Source organism: Rhamphochromis sp. 'chilingali', assembly GCF_963969265.1.
Source record: "Rhamphochromis sp. 'chilingali' genome assembly, chromosome: 9".
In the NCBI taxonomy this organism is placed as follows: domain Eukaryota; kingdom Metazoa; phylum Chordata; class Actinopteri; order Cichliformes; family Cichlidae; genus Rhamphochromis; species Rhamphochromis sp. 'chilingali'.
Genome location: NC_137936.1, coordinates 39,129,383 through 39,137,668, shown reverse-complemented (window position 1 = coordinate 39,137,668; position 8,286 = coordinate 39,129,383).

Here is an 8,286-nt window from a genome sequence, read left to right as displayed (position 1 = left end):
CAGTTTTCTGACTGCAGCATGTGGGCATCGTCCTGAGGCAGCAAAACATAAATGTTTTTTTTGTTTTTACTTTTAAACTACATTTGTTATCCTTTTCTTGCCTTGATTTTATGGATACACAAGATCAAGGTAACTTTATTTATACCCAAAGGCAAGGTAAATTTGCTTTACAGAAAAAATGACAGCATTTGGCATCCCTTTAAAAACACACATACCTAGTAAAGATGTAAACCTCACTGTGGCACATATATAGTAATTTTAATATTTCGAATCAAAAACAATTCTTATTTAATTCAGTGACAGCAACGGGGACAAAGCTATTTCTATAACGCTTTGTCCTACATCTCGGAAATAGAAGCCTCCGTCCTGAGGGAAGAAGCTGAAATCCACCCCTTAGAGGATGGGAACCATTTTTAAGGATTGATAAAGCCATCCTCTGTACCTGCTCAGAGTACAGGGAGGCTAAACAAGACTGTGGCTCACCTATCGGACGACTGGACCATCTCACTATCTGATTTAGTTTTTCTCTGTGGCAGAAGTCTGACCGAACCATGCCACCAAACAAAAGGATAAAACAGACTCAATAACAGAACGAGAAAACAAAGTTACAATTTTTTGGTCAATGTGGAAATGAGCGAGTTTCCTAAGACGATAAAGGTGCTGGTGACACTTTTTACAAACTGATTTGCAATTTTGATCAAAGTTCAGTTTTTCATTGATTATGGTGACAAGATGTTTATATGATTGTACTTGCTCTATTTTCTGACCTTTAATTAAAGTGACTCCGTGCCCATTCTGTTAATGTTATTACCACTGGAGTTTTGATCTCCTCCATACCCGCTTCACACCCTGGAGGACAGGGCTGTGGCCCCCCCCACACTCCCTAGCAGATCATTACATGGAGAAACCTTTGGAATGCAAGCATGCTGATCCACACAGGTATGCACACATGGGTATTCACAGACGCGGACTACAGCTTTCTTGGCTGCTACCTCAAAGCACACTGTGCGCTGTCTATCTTGCGTGCTGCACAATATCGTTTATTATTTAGTAAATATTGATATCTATGACTAGCTAGTTTATTGTGATGGTGCTTTGTTTTCTCTATTATTATGTTGCTCTTTGTTGTTTGCTGTCTCCTCTGTTTGTTTTTTTTGTTTGTTTTTTTTTTTTCTCCATACAGGTGACCCAGGAGTTCTTTTTTTTTTTTTCTCTCTCTCTCTTCCCCCCCCCCCCCCCCTTCTCACCGTCTCTTCTCCCCTTTGGTTTTCTTTCTTTCTCTCCCCCTCTTTCTCTCATTCATTCCCCCTGTCCTATTTATTAAAAAAAAAAAAAAAAAAAAAAAATGACAGAGGATGAACTGAAGCTCTGCCATCACGTAATGTCGCATACTGCTGTTTCTGATGTCATTTTAGAAAAAAAAAAAAAAAAAAATGTTATTACCATTATTATTCTTATGATAAATTATTTGACATTCAAGCATTTCAGGAGCAAACCTCCGGTGCCGAACCTTCCCATCGCTCATCGGCTCCTGCTCCCTTTGCTCCGAGGAGTTTTTTGTGTGCGATCAGACTGCATCACTCCTGCAGTCACAGATGACTTCAACACAGTTTTTTCAGAGTTTTATGCCAAAACGATGTGGGAACTATTTGTTAACCCCCCCCCACCGTGTTCTGTATTTAAGTTGAACACTGCCTGGAGCGAGACATGGTGTAATTAGACTCATAGGTGAGAGACATTGTGCAAGCCTAGCAAGACTTTGGCTAATTAAAATCTGGAGTTACTCCAATTAAAAGGAACAATGTGCCAGTCTAGCAACTGTGAGGCCCCCAGAGTCACCAAAACGGTTATTCAGATTTATGGCTTCATTTAGGTTATTAGATTTTGAGTGAAACGCTTTTTCCTCTCAAATATTCATTAAAAGCTGATGTAGGTAAAATCTCTCAGAAAAGTGGATTAAATGAGAGTAATTTCAAACCGGAGAAGTGACGGGCTTCCCATTGGTCCTCTTTAATTTTCCAAACTCACAGAAAGTGATCAACAGGGTGGAGGAGAAGTTTTCTCAGCTGTACCGCTCCACACAAACAGCAGACTTGTCAGCTGTGCAGCAGTGAGGACACGGTTTAAAAATGTTGGGTCACTCTGATAGATTTCAGTTTGAGCACTAAAACACATCAATCTGGGACAGAACAGTTTACTAAACTGAACAGGAGCACTAAGACACTAAAGTCTAAGGCTGATCAGGGACAGGATGAAGCCCCCGAACACTTAAACTACAGCCTGTAACTCAAAAACTCATTTTCCTGCATAAACCCCACGTTTCAACCCTCAGGCTGCGAAAGCTCTGACCTCATCAAAAAAGCAGATGGAAGAAGCACCTGAAAACAAACAAACACACAAACAAACCCAGCAAAACAGAGACTAAATAGGAAATATCTGTCTAAAAATAGCTTATGATGCTGATCAAACGTTGCAATGAACAGAGCTGCATTAAGTTTGGCCCAAGTCACCTGCAGGTCATGTTTTGCAGCAGGTCCAGGCAGCGGTGGCAAACTTGTGCCTCCCTGATGGAGCTGGAACTCCTCCACCCTGCGACAGAGCTGCCTCCCAGTTTGATTTTTATTTAGTGGAGGAACTCGGCCACTGACCCCAAATAAATTTAGCATAGCCTGGCTCTGATGCCGAGTGACACAAATCTGAGTTTTGTTTTTGAATGAATAATTATTATAATAATAATTATCAATCTCTGGCTCTCTTCAGCAGCGTCTTTGTCCTGTCTTTCTCCCCTCAACCCCAACCGGTTGTTGGGCTTTTCTCTGCATATAGGGTCTCAATATAAAGCGCCTTAAAGCTGCTGTTGATGTGATTTGTTGGTATGTAAATAAAATTAAATTGAAACTGAAAGCTGAGTTTGGTAAAGCTTTCTACTTTCTACTGGACTTTAATAAAGACGATAGTCACAAATGAAGGTGGATCAGAATCGCCTTGTTACGCCTCACCTCTTTACAACCAGAGGCGCCCCCTGCTGGCCATCGGAAAGCTTACAGCTTTTAGAGATCAGCGCTAATATGACTAATGTGTATCTTGAACATGTTTTGTATGATTCAGATAACTACAAGATGCAACTACAAGATGCAAAAAATGAATGTTTAGTTTCTGCTGAGTGGAACCTGGGTGGATTTTGTTTATGTGTATAAACCCAGCAGTGTCATCTATCATAACAGACTTGCATTTAATTATTATGAGCTATGATGAGTCGATGTGGATGTGAAAGCATCACGTCAGTTGAACATTGTGTTGGGAACAACAGAAACTCTATCAAACTGATGAAACGTTCACGTGTTATACTAAAAGCAGCGTCTTCAGTCAGTTCAGCAGTAACCGTGGCAGAGCTCGCTTCTTTAACAGAGGTTATTAAGGGTGAGTGGACTGCAGCCCAAGGCTGCTCGACAAATCACTAATCCTGCCTCATAACGTGCAGGCTCCACTGTCATGACAAAACCAGCACAAATATGAATCATAAACTCTGGACATGCCGAAGAAAATCATTGTGCAGGAGATTTGGATCTTTAATACCCGAGCCCATATTGACTGAGCAGGCAGGTGCGTTACCCCTGAGAGACGCTGTGCTGGCAGCAAAATCATCCTGCATTTGTCTTACTTTGGCCTCCAGATGCTCCAAAAGGGGAAAAATCTCCAGCACTGCTTGCTTTGCAGAGGTTTCGTGATCTTTATGGAAATAGCGATCATGTCACAGTTAAAGGGATTATCACTTTTCATATGGACGACAAAAAAACACGCGTCAGTTTCTACGTTTCGCCGAGTGTTTGCTCAGCGAAGAGCAAACCGGAGGCGTCTGTATGTGAGGGTGGAGGCCATGCTTATTTTTCTTCCCCTGGTTTATGCATCACCCACAGAGATCACAGCGCTCATTTAAATACTGTTTGTCCTCGTACACACGTTTAACTTTTGCCTCTGAGAGCGTCAGGGCTTTAAAATAAGAGGTAGGTTCATGGTGATCGGCAGCTTCGTCCTGATCTCCAGCGCATCAAACAACTTGTCCTCCAACCTGAAGCTCGTTCCTGGGATGCAGCAGGCAGTGCTGAGGAAAAAGGAAATCTGTCCTCTTTTTAAAAATGAATGCATTTCTTTCTACCTTACACTACATGTTACTCCAGGACATTAAATAACACTATGTTTCCCACATGTCCACACTTCTCTCTGTCCTTATAAGGACACAGAGTTTTGTTTTAGCGGCCTGGTTGCGTCAGAGGAACGACGGCCAGTACAGACGAGTACAGACGAGTACAGGACGTGTTGAACCCTGATGTATCTGACAGGTTTTTTCTGGCAGCTGTTAGCAGACAAACAGCTGCTTTGCCTGAACTGCATGTGTGTATACACCTCTCTGCATTCAATCATAATTATTATTTATCTCTGGCTCTCGTCCACAGCGCGTCTTTGTCCTGTCTTCCTCCCCTCACCTCTTCCTGAGTCCGGTTCTGCCAGAGGTTTCTTCCTGTTTATATTTCAATCCCAACACTGTTCAAAGAGAGTTTTTCCTTCCCACTTTTGCCTTTTTGGGCTTGTTCATAGGGATCGTTTGATTGTTGGGTTTTCTCTGTATTATTGGGGCGATCGTGGCTCAAGAGTTGGGAGTTTGTCTTGTAATCAGAAGGTTGCCGGTTCGAGCCCCGGCTTGGACAGTCTCGGTCGTTGTGTCCTTGGGCAAGACACTTCACCCGTTGCCTACTGGTGGTGGTCAGAGGGCCCGGTGGCGCCAGTGTCCGGCAGCCTCACCTCTGTCAGTGCGCCCCAGGGTGGCTGTGGCTACAATGTAGCTGCCATCACCAGTGTGTGAATGGGTGGATGACTGGATATGTAAAGTGCTTTGGGGTCCTTAGGGACTAGTAAAGCACTATATAAATACAGGCCATTTACCATTGTAGGATCTTCATCTTCTGATATAAAGCACCTTCAGGGGACTATCGTTGTAGTTTGGTGCTCCATAAATAAAATAAAATTCAGTTTTTAAATTTCAGTTTGTTCAGAATTAGAAAAACAAACTGAAGTAAATATCAGAATCTGCTGTCAGACAAACTGTCGTCTCTAAACATCGACTTGAGCTCCGCGTTCGACAGTCAGCGTTCCCGTAACAAGAAAACGTAACGCTGATCTGAATGAAACAGTGATTTCACTGCTCAGAAAAATGTGATTTGTTCACGAGTAAAAGAAGCATTCATGTTGACATGATGACATCACATCAAGTGATTGGCTTATTTCACCACATCCTGAACTGAGATGTGCTGAGAGGTCATCTGAGTACAGTGGTCAGCAGCAATACTCAGGGAGGCTGCGGCGTTTAAACGATGCTCGGTGGGTCACCTTAAACCGCCTTTCTTCCACCGTCTGATGCTCGATTTGATTTCAGCAGAGGGTCTGGACCGTGTCTTGTTGCTGCCATGTGATTGGCTGATTAGATATGTGTGCTGAGGAGCAGATGAACAGGTGCATCATCGAGCACTGCATGTGGAAACATCTGAATTTCCCCCCATTAAATTTCATTTAATGTGACTTTTTTCCACAGCGGTGAAACTGAAGGATGTGAAGCTGTGTTCACGTGTTCAACACGTCGACTCCTTCCTGTCTGTAACTCCTCCTTCCTGTCTGTAACTCCTCCTTCCTGTCTGTAACTCCTCCTTCCTCTCTGTAACCCCTCCCTCCTCTCTGTAACTCCTCCTGACTAACATGAGATGTGCAGATATGTTTCCAGGACCATTTTTCACCTGCACCTTTCATGTGAGGGTAAACTTTGTTTTTGGCTCAGTATCTTTCACTTTTGCTAACCTTTTTAAGTCTTTCTAGGCCTCCTGCCCATTTCCCCTCACTTCACTCCTCTCGCCTCATCCACCAGTGTTCAATGTCAGTCTGCCAGAAAAAAAAAGAAACTCTTTAATTAAGTTTACTGCTCTGGAGACTTATCCTCTCATCAGAGTCTTCTCCCTCTCTTTGCAGCGCTCTCAATAATGTATTTCTCGCTCTCCCTCTCTCTTCTCATTCACAATATCCCTTCTCTTCCACCTCCACTCATTCACTTCTTTGCCATCACTCTCATGCATCCTGCTTCTCCCCCGTCTCTCTCCGACTCTCCAACCCACTCACATTCCCATCAGACAAATTCAAGCATTCTTCTTCTCTTCTCTCCCACTTTCTCCTCGTCTGCTCTACAGCTCTCATGTTCCCAGCGCTCTGATTGGCACGCAGCAGATGTTAGACAGCTGTTGCAGAGGAGATAGGTTGCTCATTTTTGCCTGTTCAGCCTCCAACTCCGTTACCTCGCCTGCTCCCCGTCCGTCTCCATCTGTCTGTCCAGCTTTCTGTCTTTAGTCTCAGAGGAGAGCAGGACCCGTCCTGTCTCTTTGACCCTGAATCTCACTCTGGTGCTTTGTTGTTTGGCATCAAGCCTTCTACACACACACACACACACACACACACACACACACACACACACACACACACACACACACACCTACCTGTGTGCTTTTCAAGGTGAATTGCCAAAGTTGATGCTCGTGTTGCAGGCTGGCTGCTGGAAAAGCAGCATTGATTTCTCTAAACTTTTTTTCTGACATCGCCGCAGACCTGAGGTGAAAAATGACATTTCAGAGTAGGGTTGCCAACTCCCTGAAAAATAAATAAGGGACACCTCGTGGCCAGGGCCGGGCGACCCAGTTGTCTTCACCCTTCCCAGTGTGGTGAATTTTCTAGCTCTTTTTTTGTGTGTGAAATTATTTTTTTAACCCTTTGACTTGAATTTGATTTAAGTAGATGTGTATTCTTTGTGATATGAACACATGTGAAACAAATGATCATTTAGCCATTTATTTTTAGCTCAAAATGACAACATTAACACAATAAAACAGGTCTCCTTCTTAAACAGAAGCCTGTCATGCTTAATTTTTGAGAATATAAGTAAATCTTTCTTTAAAAGAACTCTGTCCTGCTTAACTTAAAATAATAGAAAACAATAGAAAGAAAAACATTCTTGTAACAGTGCACATTTAGTGCATTTAGTACAATTGGCTTCAGTTGAGGTATTATTTCAGCTTTTCTAATGCTAATCAGCTGCTCCTGTTTGTAAACCCGCTTGTTCCCATGATTACGCATCTTAACTCATCATCATTATTCATCTATGTATTACTTTTATGTATTAGTCATCTATTTGTTGTAATCATCTATCCTTGCAGTTGTTTATTACACAAAATAAATTATATTATCACACTTCTGGCCACATAGTGCTGATATTCACTGCACATGCCCATATTAACTTTTTCCAGCCAGGTGTTTTCCTTTTCCCATTCTTCCCTTTCTCTGAGGGGAACAAACATTGCTGCTCTAATGCTGGGCTTACACTGTGCGGTTTTTGGCCCATTTTGAGACGATTTTTGAGTGATCGGACCGATTTTGGCCTTCATCGTGCATCGTGTAGTATACGTGGGGTAACGAGAAGTGATTAACACCTCACGACCAGCTCCCGATCATCAATCGCTCGTGAGCCGCTCACACTGCTCGCGCGCAAACACGTAAACGCCGTGAAAAAGACGGAGCAGCACGGCTGTGCAGCGTGTGATCTGGACACAAGCGATGGAGGCACAACTTGTAGAACTTTGGAAAGCTCATCCGAGCCTTTTCGATGTGGCCTCACAAAATTATCACGACCACAACAACCATGAAAATAGTTGGATGTACATGCTGCTCAATCACAGCTGCCTGATCATGTTTTTCATTAGCAATTTAGCAAAGTTGATGGTGGTGGTGTGTCTGTGTGAGTGAAAGACAGAGAGCGAGCGACAGATTTTCTGTTATAACCTTCATGTTATGGAGGCACAGTGTGAGCACTCAGGTCGCATCAGAGCATCGGGCCGTATAGTGTGAGACCTGCATCGTGACCTATGAACTTCTAACCCCTGCGAGTCAATCGTGCAGTTTGAGCAGGAGCTGAATAACGTGACTGAAAAAATCGCACAGTGTCTGCCCAGCTTTAGGTGTACTGTCGTCCGAGACTTGCACCGCAGTGTCGGCGTTTGTTCCCCTGTTGGCCATGCTTCTTGTTGTGGTCATCTGTTGTCTTCCGGTATTTTCTCCGTAAGCGACCTTTCCTCGACCAATGAGATGAGCGGTAATCTGAATTGTCATACTCGAATTGTCATAAGTGTGCTGTCAGCTCATTGGTCACAAAGCAGGAGAGGGGCTGGGAATTATGTTTTCCAACAAAGCGTTAATTCC